At 42.9% G+C, this 22,122-nt stretch overlaps 1 protein-coding gene across 1 annotated transcript in view; it reads right to left on the reverse strand.

The window, feature by feature from the left end:
- SYNDIG1 (synapse differentiation inducing 1) overlaps nt 1-22,122 on the reverse strand; it is a 624,247-nt gene that overhangs the window by 55,469 nt on the left and 546,656 nt on the right. The gene's annotated exons all lie outside the window — the stretch shown is intronic.

Below are 22,122 nucleotides of genomic sequence, written 5' to 3' on the forward strand. Positions count from 1 at the left end.
GCTCAAATCACTTGGAAAATGGCTGCCGTGGCCATTTTCAAGTGATTTGCACATGTGCACTGGAGATGTCCCCGAGAACAAGGTGCGGTTGCCATGTTCCCGGAGACTTGCACATGTGCAGTAGACTCTGGCATTATGCCAGAGTCTACTATCTGCCGGAGAGGAGGGGGCCCGTGACGGAGAAATATATGCCAAATGCACCGCATATTCTCACATTCTACGTCTCCACTAATCTGCCTGTCTGTATGTAGCAATATGTTAAATTCTGGATGTAGCTGCTTCAGAAAATGCTTCTTTGTTAAAGCATCATACATAGGGGTCAATCCAATTACCCGTGAATTCATCACGGGTGTAAGGTTGTGCAGCAAGCCTCAAAAATATGCTAGTCAGCAATAAACAAGGCTATGAGGGGCGTGAGTTTGGGTGCCACTGCTGGTGTTTACACACCATGGCAATGGCACCTCATACAATTGACTGGAATTATTGTCTCACTAATTTGAGCGGTGTAGTTAGAAGCCAAAAACTTGATGATCAGGAGTACCTAAACAAGTGGACTTGTCTACTATTTGTTGCTGTTAAATAATTAACAAATATTTAGTAACTAAATACAGTCAGGTTGGTTATGGATGACCGGCGCTTGGGATCCCAGGAATTAAAATGCCGGTGGGGGGGCAAGCACAACAAAGCCCCTTGTAAGTTCGCTGTGCTCACCGCACTGCGGGTTCGGTGGTGCTCGCCACAGGTTTTATTCCCACTATATGGGTGTCGTGGACACCCACGAGTTGGAATAGTCCCTTTTAGTCGGCACTCCGACTGTCGGGATTTTGAGGCTGCGGGATGTAGGCGTCGGTATTGTGACCGGCAGTCTCCTAACTGGCGGTCACATAACTATATCCAGTACAGTCATAGTGCACCACCCTAGAAACATTTTAGTCATCTTAGCGCTGTAAAAGGCAAATTAAATTAAATTATTATTATTATATTCAACCTATCAATACAGTCGACAAACCGGTCAGCAATATAATCTTGTACAAGTTATATCAAACTCTTTTAACAACTTTACAGTGTAGGTGCCCAATAATGGTTACAAAAAATTGTGCCAATTCTAAGATTAAAAAATTCATGAAAAATGGCAAAATGTCAATAAGACTCGTAAATTCAGCCCCATCCTGACCACACCCACAGTTATATAATGCCATTCTTAATTATAACCCCCCCCCCACACACACACACACACACACACACCCGGTATCCTCCTCCTTCCATATAAAAAAAAAGTTTTAGAAGTACTGTATAAAGTTTCTTATTGCTTTCTTTTTAACGCTGAATTAATTTCACATTAGATAGCTCTACCTAGATTTGATAGCAAAAAATCCTGATAGATTGTGAAACTCTTTGAAAGTAGCATGGTATATAAAAAAATTCTCGTGGTTATTGATATATTTCTTCCCATTGATTTCTTCTTATTGATATATTTCTTCCCATTGATATTTCTTCCCATTGATATATTTCTTCCCATTGATATATTTCTTCCCATTGATATTTCTTCCCATTGATACTTCAGGTCTTTGGCTCATCTACACTACATGTAATAATTCTTCATAGCCCATATATTGCGCAGACGCAACGTCAGCATAAGCTTCCTTGGGAGAATGGGCATTGGTGGTCATTCCGAGTTGTTCGCTCGCTGCCGTTTTTAGCAGAATAGCGATCAGGCTAAAAATGGGCGATTCTGCGCATGCGTATGGGCCGCAGGGCGCACGCGCTAAGTATTTTCACACAAAACTATGCAATTTTACACAGGTCCGAGCGACGCTTTTCAGTCGCTCTGTGGATCGGTGAGTGACAGACAGGAAGTGGGTGTTTCTGGGCAGAATCTGAGTGTTTTCCGGGAGTGTGCTAAAAAACGCAGGCTTGTCAGGCTAAAACGCAGGAGTGGCTGGAGAAAAGGGGGAGTGGCTGGCCGAACGAACGCAGGGCGTGTTTGTGACGTCAAACCAGGAACCAAACAGTCTGCAGTGATCGCAATCTAGGAGTAGGTCTGGAGCTACTCAGAAACTGCAGGTAAATATTTAATAGCAGAACTGCGATCCTTTCGTTAGCAATTCTGCTAAGCTAAGATATACTCCCAGAGGGCGGCGGCCTAGCGTGTGCACTGCTGCTAAAAGCAGCTAGCGAGCGATCAACTCGGAATGAGGGCCATTGTCAGAAATTCTGTGCAGTGAACAGATTATATTTATGGGATGTGGTTGTGCCCAAAGAGCATAGTGTTCTGAACTTGATTAACTAACTGTTTCTTTTCCTTATATTATGTACACTATTTATTGATTTTAGCATATGGCGAATGAGTTTCAATATTACTCATCTTCTTTCCATCCTCATGTTAACAGTTACCAGAGCCGGCCATAGGCATAGGCAAACTAGGCAATTGCCTAGGGCATTTGATATGCCTAGGGGCATCAGCAGCTTCTGCTGATTAAAATTATATGTGGCATGCCTATATTCTGTGTGTAGCATTTCATATGCAGATACAGCCACAGTCTCACAGCATATAGGCATGCTGCATATAATTTTAATCAGCAGAAGCTGTTTGTGCATCCTAGCCACAAAACAATGCAAATAAGATGCATTTTCATAAAAAAAAGGTGCCTGACGTTAGCATTGAGGCAAGATTTATGAGGACACATCTGTATCCAAACAGAGACAGAGGTCACAGTGTTAGTGGTAGTGTGAGTGCTGTGTGCATGTGAGTGGGTTGGTTGTGCAGTAGTGTTCGGAATATGTGTAAGGAGCATTGTGTGTGTCATGTAAAAATGCATTAATAATGTGCAACATATGTGTAAGGGGCACTATGTGTGTCATTATGTGTATAAGGGCATTAATAATGTGCAGCATATGTGTAACAGGGTACTACTGTATGTGTGTCGTGTATAGGGGCACTAAAAATGTGCAGCAAATGTGTAGGGGGCACTATGTGTGTCATTATGTGTATAAGGGCATTAATAATGTGCGGCATATATGTAAGGGACATTATGTGTAAAAGGGCATTAATAAAGGTTGTTATAATGTGTAAGGCGCATTATGTGTATAAGGACATTAATAATGTGTCTCATATGTGGAAGGGGCATTACTGTGTGGAATTATGTGTATAAATGCATTACTAATGTGTGGCATTGTGTATAAGGTACTCTACTATGTGGTGTTGCATATAGAAAGGGCACTACTGTGTCATCTAATGTGAATAAAGAGCAATAGGGTGTGGTATAATGTGAATAAGGAGCAATTCAGTGTGATGTAATGTGAATAAGGGGCTCTACTGTGAGGAGTAACATTTATAAGGTAAAGTGATACTACTGTGGGATGTAATATGAATTATGGATACTATTGCATGATCAAATGTGAATAAAGTTGCAGTACTGTGTGGCATAATTGGAATTGGGGTTACTATTGTGTGACCATGCCCCTTGCCAGCAAAAACACACCCCTTTTTGGGCTGTGCGCCAAGTGTGCGAACTGTTCCTATTTAAAATATAGGGGGTACAAACACCAAAATAAGGACTGCTATGGGTGAGGGGTGATGGTGCTGGGAAAGAGGTGCAAGGTCAGAGGTGGAACCAATGGTGGTGCTAGGGGGCACCAGCCAAGATTTTGCCTAGGGTATCATATTGGTTAGGGCCGGCTCTGACAGTTACTGTAGCTAAAAAGGTACCTATCCTCAAATGGATTAAGAAAACTGTATCTCTAATCAATGAGATTCATACTGTACTTTTGGAACTTATTTTTCCAATCTGCTGTAGAATCAACAGTGTTCTAAAAGAATAAGGAACCAAACATTTCCACACTCCCAGCAGATGTTCAATCCCAGATTACTAGGACCTTTGAGTCAACCACGTCGTATTTACTGCGCCAATTTGCCTTATCTGTTTTTAATCCTTTGTATACTCAATCTTTATAGCCACTTTTCTCTCTATTTCTCTATTGATATGGGGGGTCATTCCGACCCGATCGATCGCTGCAGTTTGTCGCAGCGCATCGATCAGAACTGCGCATGCGCCGTCGCCGCAGTGCGCCGGCGCATGGCAGCTTTCGTTGCCTAGCGATCGCCTCTGAGACAGAGGCAGTCGCTGGGCGGGAGGGGGCTGAACGGCAGCGTTAAGCCGCCGTTTAGGGGGAGTGGTCCGGCCAATGCAGGTGTGGCCGGACCGTTGGGGGTGCGGGCCGCGGCAGATGCGTGACATCTCATGCAGCCGCTGCGGCCAGCGGCAGCGACAATTAACTCCTCAAATACAAAGGCATCGCCGCTGTGCGATGCTTTTGCATTTGTGCGGGTAGGGGGGGCGGCACTGACATGCGGGGCGGACTAGCCCTGTGCTGGGCGTCCCCCCGCATGTCAGGGAAGATGATCGTAGCTGTGCTAAATGTAGCACAGCTATGGTCAACTCAGAATGACCCCCATGTAACTTTATTTTGCTCATAATGTTTTTGTTCTACATTTTTTCGAAACACTGTGAGTCCTACTACTTCGAATTAGTCTTTCCTTTGTTGATTTATGAGCACTGGTCTAATATTTAGGGAAGTGCGCAAAGCCCCCGTGTTTTGGTTTGGTTCTAATTCATCACCATTTTCTCATTATAGCAAAACCACCCTCGAGTAATTTTGGTCTGGATTCGGATTCCAGCTTGGTTTATCATCGATAATTATTGCTAAAAAGCAATAAAAATCAATAAAAACAGCTAGAATCATGTAATTTTTGTAATCCAAACAATTAAAATTCCAAACCGCGGGAAGATTTGAACCAGGACTCAGTTCAAATTAGATCTCCTCATGGAATCCAGGGTGGATTCGGATTTCTGGAGAACCTTTTCCCTTCCACATCCTCTTGATACACCCTCCATACATATATATATATATATATATATATATATATATATATATATATGTGTGTATGAAATTAGTCAAAGAAAGGGAGCTCCATAGTGCATGATTCTGTTTTTTCAAAGGTAACATTTATTACAGCTGGTTCTCAACACACAGATGTTAGAAACCCGTACCCAAGCAAACGGTATCAAACACCGCACAAATGGCATTTGAATAAAAAGGTTAAAATCGGACTTCACCGCAGCCGGGGGAACTTCACCACCTTGCTGTCGTCCTCGCGCTAGGCCACGCCCCTACATGTTTCGTCATCCAAGGCTTCATACATACACACAGGGTACATTTTGGTCCTTTGAATTTACTTTTGTTTCTGGTTTTGTATGTAATAAGTTAAATTTAATGCAATGTTCTTTTTTTTTTCTGTACTGTTGCTTTTTCGGTTTCTGCATACCTCCCAACTGTCCCGAATTTAGTGGAACAGTCCCTCTAATTGGACAGTGACCCGCGGGCGCAAGAGGGGGGGGGGGACAGTTGGGAGAGCTAGTAATCACTGCTGCAGTGCTCAACAGCCGGTGATCACTGAATAGATGCCATGCGCATGCGCACCACATCTATCAGTGCAAGCATCAGTGCAAGCACCCCCAAAAAAACAAAAACAGGGGTCGCTGTGCTAGGCCATGCCCCCTCAACTCAAGGCCCCAACCCCTTTCCAGCCACAGCCGCGCCTCTGGTGCGGCGTGTCCCTATTCAGAATAGACGAAAGTTGGGTGGTATGGTTTCTTGTTGAAGCGTATTAATAAAACGTGTTAAAAGAAAAAAGAAGTATATAGGCAAAACAATATAGCAGTGCACTGTAAAGACTGAAAGCACAGACAGGAACCAGAGTTGCCAGCATGGAGGTACAGGGGATACACCTGTAAGGGACTCGGACTGTGGAGGAGACCCGGCACTGACACCTCACTGAGAGATTGCTGTCTCTTCACCATTTGGTGATCAATTGCACCATCCGTTTGCCCCAAATCTTGAAGCCATAGTGACTTTTTTTTATTTATGTAGGTATCGATGCATTTTTGGTTGGCTGCTGCTTGTATAACTCGGTTAGAGGGGGAGATTTATTACCCATTGGGGTGAGATAAAGCAGAGAGAAATAAAGTACCAACCGATAAACTTCTAACTTGTATTTAACAGGCTGAGCTAGAAAATGAGAGTTAAGGCCCATATAGACGGGCAGATGCAGGAGAGATGTGTGCTGAGTGAACCGCTCAGCACACATCTCTCCCGCCGCTCAGCACAGCGCGATCTGTGCTGAGCGTGCGGGGGGAGATGGGGGGGGGGGGCGCTCATTTCACCCAGCGGGTGCAGTGAGCGACCCGCTAGATTGGCCACGGCAGGCCAACTAGCACCAGCAATAGCGATGCGCGGGGCTGCGCATCGCTATCGCTGTAGGGGGTAAACACGGAGCGATAATGCTCAAATTCTAAGCAATCTAGTCAGATTGCTTAGAATATCGCTCCGTGAGTACCCCCCTTTAGGATCTGATTGGTTGGAGATCTACTTATATCAACTGCAGGTACTTTACTAATAGAGACATATTTCGGTATATTGAGTGTTATTATCCTCATTCTCTGATCTATGTTTATCTGTCTGTGTCTAATAGTATGTTTGCATCATGAGGGAGGTTAGGAGATGAAGAGAACTAATGGAGCCCTGCATGTTTTATTTGTGCTGGGCCCCACAATCTTCTATAGCAGCCCAGCCAGGAACATCATAAGGCTGATTATACCCTGGCATTCCATTTAACACCAGAGACAAAGCATGCCAAGAGTAATCTCATCTGTCCTGCAGAGGAAATGAGCTCTTCCACGTAGTGTACATGTTTTTATTAGCATTTTGCAATTCGGCTAAAAGCACTTATCTTGATGCAAGTGCCTTATAAAAGTAGGTAAAGCCATGCAACAGAATTTTGTTAAACAGTTATCGTTTAATATTCCATACAGACAAAAAAAAGCAGAAACAAAAGAGGAAAAAGATATCTATCTATCTAACTATCTATCTATCTATCTATCTATCTATCTAATTATATACTGTATATATATATATATATATATATATATATACAGGTTGAGTCTCCCTTATCCAAAATGCTTGGGACCAGTGGTATTTTGGATATCGGATTTTTCCGTATTTTGGAATAATCGCATACCCTAATGAGATATCAAGGCGATGGGGCCTAAGTCTAAGCACAGAATACATTTATGTTTCATATACACCTTATACACACAGCCTGAAGGTCATTTTAGCCAAAAATTTTTTATAACTTTGTGCATTAAACAAAGTGTGTCTACATTCACACAATTCATTTATGTTCCATATACACCTTATACACACAGCCTGAAGGTCATTTAATACAATATATTTAATAACTTTCTCTATTAAACAAAGTTTGTGTACATTGAGCCATCAAAAAACAAAGGTTTCACTATCTCACTCTCAAGAAAAAAAGTCAGTGTTTCGGAATATTCCGTATTTCGGAATATTTGGATATGGGATACTCAACCTGTATATATATATATATATATATATATATATATATATATATATACTAGCTAACAGCCTGTCGAAATGGCAGAACAACATAACAGTAATGTCAGTGATGGAGTCCGAACCGAGCAACACTTGTTTTGCTCCATTTGGAGCCATCTAGTGGCCGCTGGTGTACAAAACTGTGTCGTGACCCAGGTTATTTTTCATGGACCCAGGAAACTGACCCAGATATCTACCAGCTTCAGACCCATGAAGGACCCGGGTAAGGGTGCAGTGTACACGTGTGACCTAGGTCATCTAACTAGGTCCCGTTAAAAGCCTATGGAGAGCCGGCTCACTTGCACTTGGAGGTGATGTCATCTCCAAGTACATACAGAGGGAAGGTTTGCCGCTACCCCGGGTCCAGTCTGCAGGGTTTCAAGCCGATATGAAATGACTGTGACACAGCTTCAAACCGAGTATTAGCTATATTAGATAGTACAGACATTATAACTCTGGCAACATGATAAAGAGCCGCACAGCTTGTTATCACAAATAATCTGCCTGGGGTAGCAGACTGTCCTTTGTACTATCATTATGTAATCATAAAAACACTTACCTATTCTCACCTATACCATTCTACATTACAATATAGGACTGTTATACTATACACATTATCAAATTGCAAAGCCAAGTATACGTATATGTACTGTACTACTAGCAGCACTATATTAATTATTAATACTGCATTTGATTATCAAATATGATCATTTCAAATTGCTTGCCTTTCTTTATCTTATGTTCTCTATTCAGTATCCAACAATGCATGTATTTACATGCTTTATTCATCAGCTGTAGGTATCATTTTTGATACAAAAAAATTCTAAAAATACATATGCTGATTTACTGTATTTCCTTGAACTGCAGAAGCTTAAATATGACTAGAAATTGTTTCTCTGGAGATCAGTAAATTCTAAATGACTCTACTTACCACTTGTTTTCATGGAGAAAGAAGAAATAAGTGAGATACATATTTTAAAGCATAAAATGGAAAATAAGAGACACAAAAGGGGTTGGTATATGTAGATATCCCCGCATCCTAACCCTAACCCACCCCTCCTGTAGCCTAACCCTAACTGCCCTCCCCCATTCCCCCTGCCCCCCGCCGCAGCCTAAACCTTACCCTTCCTCTTGTGCCTAAACCTAATCTTTACCTCAGTACTTACCATCGGCAGCCTGACTGTTGGTATCCTGAGCGATGGGATATTAACTACAGCCTAAGCAATAGATGTGTGTAAGCCATGCGCAGGGTGATTTTGTCTTTTAAAAGATTGCTGCTTTAAATATAGCAGATATTGTATATATCACAAATCTCCCTGCGGCCGGCAATTCGCAGGCTATTTCATTAGGGCCTCGGTATTCTTTGTGTGTAGTTTGTACAAATTAAGTTTTTTTGAATGCTTTTTCTCTGTTTAAAGATTCTCTGGACTTCCGGTTTCGGCGCTGCATGGAGTAGCCGAGTCCTGTCGCAGCTCCGGTACCAGCTACCTCAAACCATGCTAATCGCCCTAATAGGGCGTCCCTGCATAACCCCTACCTCTCTCTGAGACCTCTCTCAGCACTACCTGCGCCCCGCAGTGCATGAACCGTTACCTAACAGCAGGTATGGCTGGCAAACCTCCCCGCTCCAAGTATGCTTCAAGATGGACGCCGCTGCAGCTCCAGATGCTGACTCGCAGGTCTCTGCCTCCCAACCCTCCACATTACTGCCTAAGGTACTACCCAAAGCACTTTCACAGCCCCTGGACTCTCATTCCCATGAGGGGTCTGCGCTGTCTTATGCTGATATAGTGAAGGCTGTGAAAGAGCCTGTGCAGCCCTTATTACAGGAACAAGCTCAGGCTCATGCTGCTGCGCTTCAGCAGGCTGTTCTGGATTTCAAGAGCCAATGTAAACAGCTTACTAAACGCATTACTCAAATGGAACACACAGTTGGTGTTAATTTTCAAGATATTGCTGACTTAAAGAATGTCTGCACAATTATAAAAATCAGATGCCCAGGTGTGGTCTAAACTGGACGACCTGGAGAACAGGTCATGTAGAAATAACTTAATCGTCATCGGGCCCCCGAAACTCTGCGCGCCCCTGCTTTGTACCTGTTCTTGTGTAAGACCCTGCATGAGCTACTGGAAGTGCAAGATGTTTGCAGTGAACTGGTAATTGAAAGGGCACACAGAACTGGACCTGCCCGCTCATCCTCAGCTTCCTGCAAGCCAAGAGCTGTTCTCTTTAAGTGCCTTAACTATCTCCACAAGAAGACGCTATGGGCCACCTCCCAACAAAAGAAAGACTTTGCTGGGAAGGCACGAAAATTCTAATTTTTCAGGATTACTCCCCTGAACTCATCAGACTGCGGAAGGCTTTTTCTGCGGTGTGCACGTGATTGGTGCAGGCGGGGAGGAAATTTATTATACCGGGCCCATTTACGGATCTTTGAGGGCAACTCCTTCTGCGACTTCAATACTCTGGATGACGCTGCAACCTTCTTAGATAGCGAAGTCCAGGGTGACCATGATTCCAGCTGATGCATAGTCTTTTGACAGTCTGCACCTGTATTTGTGCAAAAATCTTTTCCTTCCCCCGCCACCTTTGCCTCCCTCACATGCAGCATCCTGGGATCTCACTCATCACAGGTTGTCTCTAGCTTTTCTATTTGGAATTAGCCCATCTGGACTGTGCCCTCTTACTGCCTGACCCGAATCTCATCGGATGGAGATGTATTCTGGACATTTTTGTGTGCATTTTTGGGGGTTTTATTGGTGTTTATTTTATTTTTTTCTGCGGGTAACTTTGCCTGTAACAGGGTATCTGTTGTGCCTCTTTCCTCATTTTTAGGGGGTTGTTCTAGTTTCATATTTTTATAATTGTTGGTAGCTATGGCTAGGAGACAGTTTACTCCTTGCCTCTTATTCAAGTTTCTACCTATTCTGACCGTGATGTCCGGTCTTTTGAATATGGTTAGATATCCCCATGTGGATATCTGTTTCATTGTTATTGTTTGTTTTATTATGTTGTATTGTGTCCCCCATCCTCTCCCACCCCCCTCTTGTGTCCCCCCTCCTCTTTTTGGTGGCTAATAGCATCTATATATTTTTCACCTTATTTGTATGCTGTACTATGTTATTTCTTTTTGGAGTACTTTATACTTTCTGTATCATGTTACGTATTATCCCTTTTCTGAATACCCATGGCCTCCCTTGATGTGGGGACATGGAATGTGGGCGGGATTCACTCGCCCATTAAACGAAATAAACTCTTATTATATTTAGGCAAGCTCCGGCTTGTCTTTCTCCAAGAGACGCATTTGCTTACTCCGGAAGCACTTAAGCTTAATAATACCCTCGGCTGGTCGTGGTTGCTGATGCTCCATATACTACCAAAGCTAGAGGAGTGTTGGTCCTTGCTAGAAAACAATTGCAACTGGAGCTTGTCTCGTCCATTGTAGATCGTGGGGGCAGGTTTTTGATTCTCCTTACTCCTTCCTTTCTTACCTGCAGTACTTTGGGGTTTAAGATTAGAGAGATGGAACTTACCTGTCATGGTGTCTAGATTTGCCCCTCTCCTCTATATTATTCTTACACTGGCTAAGAAAGTAATTCTAAACCACTGGATTTCGAAGTTTCCCCCACGTTTAGAGCATCTGAAAACCCTATTGCTCAGCACCATATACTTTGAGTGACAGTCTACTCTTCCTGAGATAGAACGGAATGCGACCCTGTTTTATAGAAAATGGACTCCTTATTTGGAGCACTTAGACAGTCCTACCCACCAACATATTACAAATTTCTTTGATGCATTTTCTCATTCCGCTTCCTGATTGTTTCTTGTTTTTGTTTTTTCTTAGAATTGATATTGACTGTTCGCCTTTTCAATATTGTATAAAAGTTTATATGTGGAACTATACTACCACCTCATCTTCCCACCCCCTACCCGCCCATCTCTGTTTGTCTTTTGTCTATGTCTTGAGTACTAGTTTTGTATTGTATCTGGGAGGTATATATATATACTGTATATGCCCTTACCATAATAATAATTCATTGCTGGGATATCCCTGGATACTTTTTTATTATATAAAGCAGACGGATGTCTGCGCCATCTAAACATTAACGTTTTTCTATTCTCCCTTCACTTGGGTATCTCACTGTCATTTGTTTGATTTGGACATTAATGGTATGGGAACTATATCTACAGATTGTTATTTTATTTTTGCTGTGTCTTGTGATTGTATTATGTACAGGGTATGCCTACCCCACATTTTCTATGTATGTTATGTGTATGTTTGTTTTGACGAGAAAAAAATGTAAAATCTCAATAAATATATTTAAAAAAAAAAAAAGATTCTCTGCTCACACGGCACTGAACAATTTTAACCAATCAGTGATCATTACACTAAACACACAAGGGGTAAATGTAACAGCCTGTACAATGCAGGTATCGGCAAGTTTCTGAAAAGTCTGCTCAATGCTCTAAAGGGGCAATCATTTAAAACGCAAACCCAACCACACTCTCAGCTGACTCTATTCATGACAATCTCCCAGCTCCACCCTTCACTATCTACTGCTCATATTATGTCCCCAACCTCGCCTTACCCAGTTCAGTGTATAGACAAAGAGAAAAAGAAGACTCTTGTGTGGGCGCACTCTTAAAGTTCGTTAGTGATAGTTAATTAGTTAGTTAGTTAGTTAGTGGGTGAAATTAAAACAAGTATATCTTATTAGGTATCATTTTGTTTTTAAAGACTTTATTGGATTTTCAAGATAACAAACAGTACCAATTATGAAACAACACATAATTTCACTGACAGAGAGTAATGTAAAGTTCAGCTATAATTACTTCAGAGTGATCATGGAATAACAATAGTGTGTCCAGAAATACAAGAAGAGTTAATGCATGATCCCATAAGTAAATGTCCAAAAAAGGGAATAAAAGATGGCGATGTAGTAGAGTTACTCCTTCATGACTATGACCACACATATCCATTTTGTGAGAAAGGACAACAGTAGAAGCAAAGGATCTTGGTATCCGTCTTACACAACATTATATATATCCTGAATATGATTATATTCTGACAGTGAAAATAATGTAAATGGTATACAAAAAAAATAACATAAAACTATAACATTTATTAAGACAAGACAAGGTGGGGAAAAGGAGGGAAGGAGGGAGGAATTGACAATGGTAAAGGGGAGGCCTCTTGAGGTTAGGACATCTGATAGCTTGGTAAAAATCTGGGTGTTATCTGAAGAGAATGGACAAATTTATGTATGAACTCGGGGGCCTGAAAATTTGGAGATCGAGGGTGGCAGGTTCCATTTATCAAAATGTAGTGCTAGAAGAGCCTCTGGTATAAATGTGAGATGAGAATGAAAAATAGAATTGACAAAATATAAAACCTTATACCAAAGTTTTTGTAACTACGGACATTGCCAAAAGTTGTGCCAAAAAAGGGCTAAAGGGGCTTTACATTTAGGGCAACTGCCTGTCTCCTCAGGGACCATATGTCATCTCTGCCGCTGAGATATATAAGCTCTATGTAAAAATGTAAAGTGCACTTCTTGCAATCTAGCCGATTGGAGAGCTTTATAGACTTTTGGAAGAGGTTGTAAAAAGAGATTTGGTTCCGAAGGGGTTGATAAATCTTTAGACCATTTAAGAATTAATGGAGACCAGGTTTTTCCTACATCTCTGTAGAACCAGTTGGTTTGATATGATTCCTTGGTTGTTTTAGTTAGCAGCATATACAGAGGATCAGGATCTGTAGTTGCTACAGTCGGCGGTGGTAGAGACTGCACATAATGTCATACCTGAAGATACATTAAAAAATCAGAACGGGACACACTCTGTTATCTGGGCAAAAGACATTACATTGCTTCCTGGATCAAATACATCTCTTATAATTATAATGCCTTTATGCTTCCATCTGAGATAATTAGCATTGTCCAATGGTGGTGAGAAACAAGGGTTCCCACAAAACAGGATCATGTTAGAGTGTAACGGATTCCTATTAAGGCTTTATTTATGGACCATCATGCTAGATATGTGTCCCAAAAGAGAAGGTTAGTACGGCTATAAGATGGTACCTTAGATTTTGGGGCATGTAATAAGGCTCTTAGGTCATACTGGGAGACCAGGGCCTGCTCAGAAGATAATTTGTATAGGTAGATTTAGATTGGAACCAGTCTGCAAGATATCTAAATGCTTCTGCTTTAGAGAAGGCTAAAAGGTCTGGGACCATCAAACCTCCTTCAGATTTCGGGAGAATTAATTTGCGCAATGCAATTCTAGCTTTCTTATTAGACCACAAGAATTTAGAAAATAAATTATTACATATCATAAGGTCAGTTAATAGGAAGATTTGAAAAATATATGCAATTTTTGGAAAAATTATGCTTTTCAATACAGCCACTCTACCCAAAAGAGACAGTGGCATAGTCATCCATGAGGTTAGCAAATGTTTGATTTTTGTGATCACTGGGGTAATATTTTCCGAATATAGCTTAGAAAAGTCAGTTGTTACATAAACTCCCAAAAATTTCAATTTGGTGGTATTAAGCTGAAATTTGGATAATACTGGGGAATCGTGAGTCAGCGTTAAGGGGCAGGAGTTCAGACTTCGTGGTGTTGACCCTGTACCCAGCAAATTTAATAAATATCGCAATGGTGCTCATAATTGCTGGAATGGAGATGTCTGGATTTGACACAAATAATATCATGTCATCAGCAAAAAGTCCTACCTTCAGTTCATGGTCCGTTATTTTAATGCCGGTAAACTCTTGGTTTGCACGAAGAGCTATTGCTAAAGGCTCAATAGCCACTGCAAATAGGAGAAGGTAAAGAGGGTACCCCTGCCTCGTAACTCTATGCAGAAAAACTGGATCAGAAACAAAGCCATTACAAAGAATTCTAGAACTGGAGAAGGAATAAAGAGAATTTAGCACACTTACTAGATGACCCGGAAAACAAACCTCTTCAATGCAGTGTATAGGTGATCCCATCTAACTAGGTCAAATGCTTTTTCTGCATCTAGGGATAAGATAAAATGAGGGTCTGGGTCGCCCGAGGAAGCCAGCCAATGCATTTAACTATTGGCACTGTTTATTCAGATTCAATTACTCTGATTTGGCACAGGTTAGCTTATTTAAATCATTGCTTAAACGATATCACGCAACTAGGCAATTATTTATAATTTCTGTCAAATGAACATGAATAGTACTTACCTGTGAGAGCTAAACTCTACCCAGCAAGTATACCTACAGATTACTAAGAGACTGTCAAGTGTATATACTCAATGAGTATGGCTGGGTCTCGCTCACCTTGTTATATATTGCACCTCTAAACTCTACCCTTTGACTTTTCAATGGACTCTCACCAGCGATCCATCGGTATATAAGAAGGATACGGTTTATTTCTCTAATCTCCTTACCCTTGCTGAACACCGGCAGCATATCCAGTCTTGGCTCTTTTCCTCACTTTCTTCCTCTCACTACCTATTTGCTAGGTGAACTCTCATCAGTGATCCCAGAGTAAGAGGATACATTTTCCTACTATCATACCACACTGTCAACGCCGGGGTGTCTGATCTTGGAAGCGAAGCAGTGTTGGGCTCAGTCAGTACTTGGATGGGAGACCTTCTGGGAAGACCCAGTTTAGTAGAAATTAGGGCCAATTGTATACTCTGCCTAACATTGACAGCAGATTCACCATTTGCATTCTTCTCTATTCATTTTACCTACTGGACAAGTACCTCATGTTTTGTTAAAATGATTGTGTGATTACAAATCAAGTGCTAGACAGACAACTTGTAGAGCCGATCCAGGTGTTCATTTAACTTGTTAAATTCAACTATTCGATATCTATTTGAATTATACCCGTGAGTTATCAACAGACCAAATTGGTCTTAACTACAATATTTGTCTATTTGGTCAGAGTGATCTGTGATAAATCTTAATAATTCACTAATATTCATATAATTTGATGGACCATAGACATTGTACTTTTTATTAGATATGTTGTCCTCGTCATGTTGTTTGTTTTCTTGGATACACTTAAGAAATCCTTTTAAAATGATACCTAATAAAATATACTTGTTTTAATTTCACCCACTAACTAACTATCACTAACGAACTTTAAGAGTGTGTCCACTCAAGAGTCTTCTTTTTCTCTTTGTCTATACAAGTTACCTACTGACTCTGGGCGCACCACCAACATGACAAAAATAGGGGATATCCCCCTTACTGTCTATTGTTGGTCTTAATATCTATACGATGATTGACAGATCGGTGCGGTATTACCAACATTTTCCGATGCCAATTCAGTGTATATAGTCTCTGCCCACCCACTCAGCCCTGTCACCTCCCAAGCTCCTGTACTTTTCACAGCAGCCAGTCCTCTTTTCCTAAGTCTGCCCCCTCCACCCACCAAGCTCTTTAGTAAAGAGGTTTCACATTTAAATCATCACTAGGTGCATACCTCCCACCCGTCATGCTTTTAGCGGAACAGTCCCACATTTTGGGGAATGCTGTCCCACCTGCAGACCACAGTGTCCTGCAAGCATGTGGGAAGTTCGGAGAGCAATGTCGCTGCTTCTCAACATATCAGGGGTGAATGGATGATGTGGGTATGGATGAGTGGCTAGAGGCTGACCAGTAGTTCCCAGAGCACTGTGCAAGCCCCCAGCAGGAAGAAACATCATGTCCCAGCTTGTGCACAATAAGGGACGCCACTGTCCTCACCAGTGTTGGAAGGTATGCTACAGTATGTGCCATTTTACTTTTAGTTATATTATGTTCTTGTTAACAAGGGGTGTTTCCCTTTGTTCATAGACTCTCACATTACACTATTAATACACCCCACAACACTGGTCACACTTTCCATATCATTAGCAACATCCCTGTGGCGCTAGTCACACCCCTTGTGGCACATAATAGGCCCTTCATACATTTTAGCTCCCGGCCCACTTGGACTTTTATCTGGCACTGTATGCACCTTCACTAAGGATCAAAAGCGGACAGATCACTATGTGAAATGGCCGTTTCTGGGCCGCATGATCGGTCTCATGGGACTGTAGCCAGACCATCCATGCTTGTCTGAGGCATGCGTATGGAGAACACATTTTACAGACAGACCTTTTGCCTCCAGCATGGGATGGGTGTAAGTGCCAGTACTAATGATGACAGTTATGGCTGTGGCCGGGAAAACAATGGATGGAGCAATGCATACACATGAAGACAGGTGGACACTGTTAATAACAGGAAGAAATCTGTCAGCTGTAGACGTCTGCATTGCATATAATGGCCGGCTGAGAGTGAGGCCTATAGGAAAAGCAGTGTAGGGCATTTTAAAGGAGGAGGGAGACCATGTGCAGTCTTTGGAAGGACCCCCTCTCTCCATGGCCGCAGTCAACTCCAGCATTATGCCGGAGTCTACTGCGCATGCACAGGTCTCCGGAAACATGGTGCCTGCCATGTTCCAGAGAAAGATTTCACTACTGCGTATGCGCGGAGGCCATATTGGGTGCGATTTTTGATGTGGCTGCAGCCCCCGACGCAGGACTCCGGAGAAGTAAATATTTTAAAATGGGTGCATTGTGTTTTCCATTGTGTAATCCATTTAGGGATTATGCTATCCAGACTCCATTACTACAGTAGGATGTCTAATACTAATGCCACCTAAACTGTGTTCTGGGATATCTGAGCCACTAACTTCTTAGTTGATCTACTGACATTTATTGTATTGTTTGTTTTTGTTTTTTTTACCCATTATTTATTATAGTTATTAAGTTTTTATTACAATTGTTTTAAACCTAAAAACAGAATACAACATGCATACCAGCATAATATTATATACCCAGGATTGCAATGGTGATGATAAACAGTTATTGAAGCACTTTTTCCTAAAACATATTATAAATAAATAAACTTGCTGCCACATAGGAAATAGTGTGTATTGCAGAGGTGACTGAAGCACTTTAAAAAGTGCATAAAATATTCCGTTAGCATTATAGCACAAAGAGCATTTCATATTCATATTACTTCTCTGCCAGCAAATTAATGTAATGTAATCACAGGCTGGTATGCTAAGGCCAAGGGTGACAATGAGGTTATTTAAGCCGGTTTTGTACAAAATAAAATACTTTTTTTTGTTAAAGTAAACAAGGAACTTTCTCTTGTTATGTCCCTAATTTTACTGCATCTAAATGAATATGGTATGTTATTGTATTAAGTGCTTCTAGTGGGTTTTTATATTTTTGCTGTGTAGTGTATAATAATCCATATTCTACGCTAGAAGTCTACAGATGTGTACATGTCTGTATATTTTGAATAACACACAGTACAGTAAGTAGTCATGCATGGGTGTGGGTAGTATGTAAAACAAATATTGCAGGATGCATTATGACCAATAGACTGCTGGTTGTTTCTTAAGTTGGCAGAGAGAGAGAGAGAGAGAGAGAGAGACACTAAACTGTGGCAGCCATGAGTGGCATACCCTCCAACATTTTAAACATAAAAATCGGTACAAATTAGTAAATGGGACGTGGCCACGGGTAAAGGGGGCGTGGCCATGCCCCTTTTCCTATACTTTCAATGGAAGTTTGGAGAGCCAAAAATCGGTACAGACCATAAAAAAAAGTACTGTACCTGCCAAAAAGGTACACATGGAGGGTATGGAGTGGTGAATAAAAAGAAATAAAAGACTAATAAATCATAACTCACCAGGATGCTGTCCATCTACTAACTTGCTGCCAAACCCTGTCCAGTGGTGGATTTAAAAGCGGATGCCTAGAGCCCGGTGGGTCCCAGGTGCTCGCCGAAAAGGCCTGGCTTACTCACAACATTTTGAAAAAAAAACTGTTTGCACTCTGCGCTGGCCTGTTTTAACAGTCCCGGCAGGTTGTCAGTGTTTAGACAGCTGCCGGGTGCCAGCCAGTGCTCTTCCAGCGCTCACCACCTTATTCCAATTCCCGAATAAGGTGGTGTGCGTGTGACATCATGACGCACATGCGTTTGACATCACGCGCATTTAGAGAGGAGTCGGCCAGGGCGCAGTGCGACTTGCCGCTGCTGGGAGCCTGCTGTGCGACTTGCCGCTGCTGGAAGCCTGCTGTGCTAATACCGCTGCTGGGAGCCTGCCACTGCTGGGAGCCTGCTGTACAACTTGCCACTGCTGGCAGCCTGGGACCATGATGTATCTGTGTCTGGAAGCAGGTTGCCGCTGTAGCAGAATGTGCGCTTTTGATAGGGAAGAGGTTCCGCACTGTCCTGCTGTTACGCACTGTCCTGGTTCAAGGTGAGAGGGAGGTGGAGAGACGACCTGGATGTAGTATAGATGGGCAGAGGGGGCATTTGTTGCATTGGAGGGGAGGAGGATACTAATGTATATACTAATATACATGTACTAATGTATGACTATGTGTTTATCCTGGGGTCCCTGGGAGTGAGTGGAGTATGTGTTACCATGAGGGGTGCATGGGAATGTGCTACAGTGAGTGAGAATATGTGACAGTGAGCGGTGAAAGGATATTTTTGGTGGTGAGTGGGTATGTGTGACGGTGAGCAGTGAGTGGGTATATGTGACAGTGAGTGGGTACGTGTGGTGGCGAGTGGGTACGTGTGGCGATGAGCGATGAGTGGGTATGTGTGGCAGTGAGTAGGTATGTATGGTTGTGAGTGGCGAGTGGGTACGCGTGGCGGTGAGTGGGTATGCGTGGCAGGGAGTGGATATATGTGATAATGAGTGCTTATATGGAGGTGAGTGGGTATGTGTGGTGGCGAGTGGGCACGTGTGGTGGTAAGCGGTGAGTGTGACAGTGAGCGGTGAGTGGGTATGTGTGACAGGGAGTGGTGAGTGGGAATGTGTGACAGGGAAGGGTGAATGGGAATGTGTGACAGGGAGGGGTGAGTGGGAATGTGTGACAGTGAGTGGTGAGTGGGAATGTATGACAATGAGGAGTCAGTGGTAATGTGTGATGGTAAGGGGTGAGTGGGTATGTTTGACGGTGATGGGGGAGAGGGAATCTGTGAGGTTGATTGGGTACGTGTGAGCAGTGAGTGGGAATGTGGGACGGTGAGGGGTGAGTGGGAATGTGTGACAGTGAGTGGGTATGCGTGATGGGTGAGTGGGTACTTGTGAGGGGTGAGTAGGAAGGTGTGACAGTGAGCGGTGAGTGGGTATGTGTGACGGTGAGCAGTGAGTAGGTATATGTGACAGTGAGCGGGTATGTGTGGCAGCGAGTGGGTACGTGTGTTGGTGAGCGATGAGTGGGTATGTGTGGCAGTGAGTGGGTATGTATGGTGGTGAGTGGCGAGTGGGTATGTATGGCGGTGAGTGGGTACGTGTGGCGGGGAGTGTGTATGTGTGATAGTGAGTGCGTATATGGCGGTGAGTGGGCACGTGTGGTGGCGAGTGGGTATGTGTGGTGGTGAGTGGGTACATGTGACAGTGAGCGGTGAGTGGGTATGTGTGACAGGGAATGGTGAGTAGTAATGTATGACAATGAGGAGTCTCTGGTATTGTGTGACAGTGAGGGTAGAGTGGGTATGTTTGACGGTGATGGGGGAGAGGGAATCTGTGAGGGTGATTGGGTACGTGTGAGCAATGAGTGGGAATGTGGGACGGTGAGGAGTGAGTGGGAATGTGTGACAGTGAGTGGGTATGCGTGAGGGGTGAGTGGGTACTTGTGAGAGGTGAGTGGGAATGTGTTACAGTGAGTGGTGAGTGGGTATGTGGGACAGTGAGGGCTGTGTGTGACAGTGAGTGGTAACTGGGTAAGTGTGAGGGGTGAATGGGAATGTGTGACTTTCACCTTGCGATCTTCACTAACTTTTCTTACGATTTTGACTACTGTATTTAGTGAAAATCGTAAGAAAAAATCTCACCGTGTGTACACACCATAAGAGTCAGCCAGGCTGCACAGGGCTGACAGAAACGGATAACTTCCCACTTTGCTGGCTTGTTGTTGCAGAGGTGCACATGCACAACACAGAAAAAGGTTAAAAAAAGGCTAAATTAATTAAAAGATAATCTTACACATTAATTTAAAAAAATAAACCTAAAACATTTTGAAAATGCACCCCTTCACCTGTTAGCAGGACCCGTCCCATTCCCATTACTTATACAGCGCCAGCATATTCTATTGCGCTTTACGACTGCACTATATAGTACAGTATTATTACATAGTAATAGCTGTAAAGATAGACACATACACAGCATACAAATAATGTGAGGGGCATAAATCAGAAACAAAACTATAGTGCTATGGATTGTTTGAGGAAGGGGGCCCAAAATCGGTGTCTTGCTCAGGGCCCCCTGAGATCTAAATCTGCCTCTGACCCTGTCCTGTATCATGTAACCATCATTTCTTCAAATTAAATTCTAGTAGTATATGTGCTGGGGCTCTCAGGACTCCAACGCTGCCAGAGAGGAGAGTGCATGCAACTGCCACCTATATCCCTCCTCATCATTTCCTTCCTAGAGTGACTGCAGGGGAGGGCACACTGGACACAAATCCATGTGCTTCCTCCAGCATCGATGTGCTTCCTCCAGCACTAGTTATTTGAGGACTGTATCCACCAGTGAGTAGCACCACATACAGGGTGGTCTTCAGTATGCCGGCTGTCGGGATCCCGGCGCACAGTATACCGGCGCCGGGATCCCGACAGCCGGCATACCGACACTTATTCTCCCTCGTGGGGGTCCACGACCCCCCTGGAGGGAGAATAAAATAGCGTGGCGCACGTAGCGCGCCACTGTGCCCGCAAGGGGCTCATTTGCGCTCGCCACACTGTCGGTATGCCGGCGGTCGGGCTCCCGGCGCCGGTATGCTGGTCGCCGGGAGCCCGACCGCCGGCATACCATACTACACCCCCACATACAGGGCAGTAAAGAGCCTGGCTGGGCCCAGGTACTTTTCAGGGGGTGGGGCCTAAACCCAAGAGGCATGGTCATGCATACTTAGAAAAAAATACAGAAAAATTTTTATTTTATGTGCCTCCCTGGCCACACTGCATCCCAGCACACACCAGCGTGTGCTGGGCTGGGGAGAAAAGCTGCAGCTGCTGCTGCCAAGTAAGGGGGAGGGGAACTGTTTTTCAATTTCTCTGCTGAACTCCAGCTTTTCGAACTAGAGGTATGACATCCCCTATTAACAGCAATTGCCCCTCCCCTTTTAGGGTCTCCCCCATTTAAAAAAAAAAAAGAAAAGATTTAGGAAGTTACACATTTTGAAAATGTACATTTACAGTGTATAGGGTCCCATAAGAAATGGAACTATTTAAAACGGATTTATTAAGATGTTACAGTAGTACAATGTTCTTATGGTAAGTCAATTTTGCTACATGAAAAAAATAACAAAAATAAAAATATCTAATATAATGCTAATTTTGGTTCATAGATGATCGGCCAACAGGACACACATCTTTCAAACCTCATTTGCCAGTGTGCTATTGGCGATCACAATGGGGCAGAATTTTTTTCCCAACATTCATTGGCTAAAACTCTGTTTTTCTGAATCTAGTTTACTGTGAGCCATATTCCATGTCTCAGCCTTCTTTTAATGAATACCAGCATTCTATTGATTAATTCTTATGTCTTTCATTAAATATGGTCAATTAATTGGCTTTGATTGTTAGTTTGTAAGTTTAGGAGTATAAAAGAACTGAATGCCTG

Source organism: Pseudophryne corroboree, chromosome 4, assembly GCF_028390025.1.
Source record: "Pseudophryne corroboree isolate aPseCor3 chromosome 4, aPseCor3.hap2, whole genome shotgun sequence".
Classification (NCBI taxonomy): Eukaryota; Metazoa; Chordata; class Amphibia; order Anura; family Myobatrachidae; genus Pseudophryne; species Pseudophryne corroboree.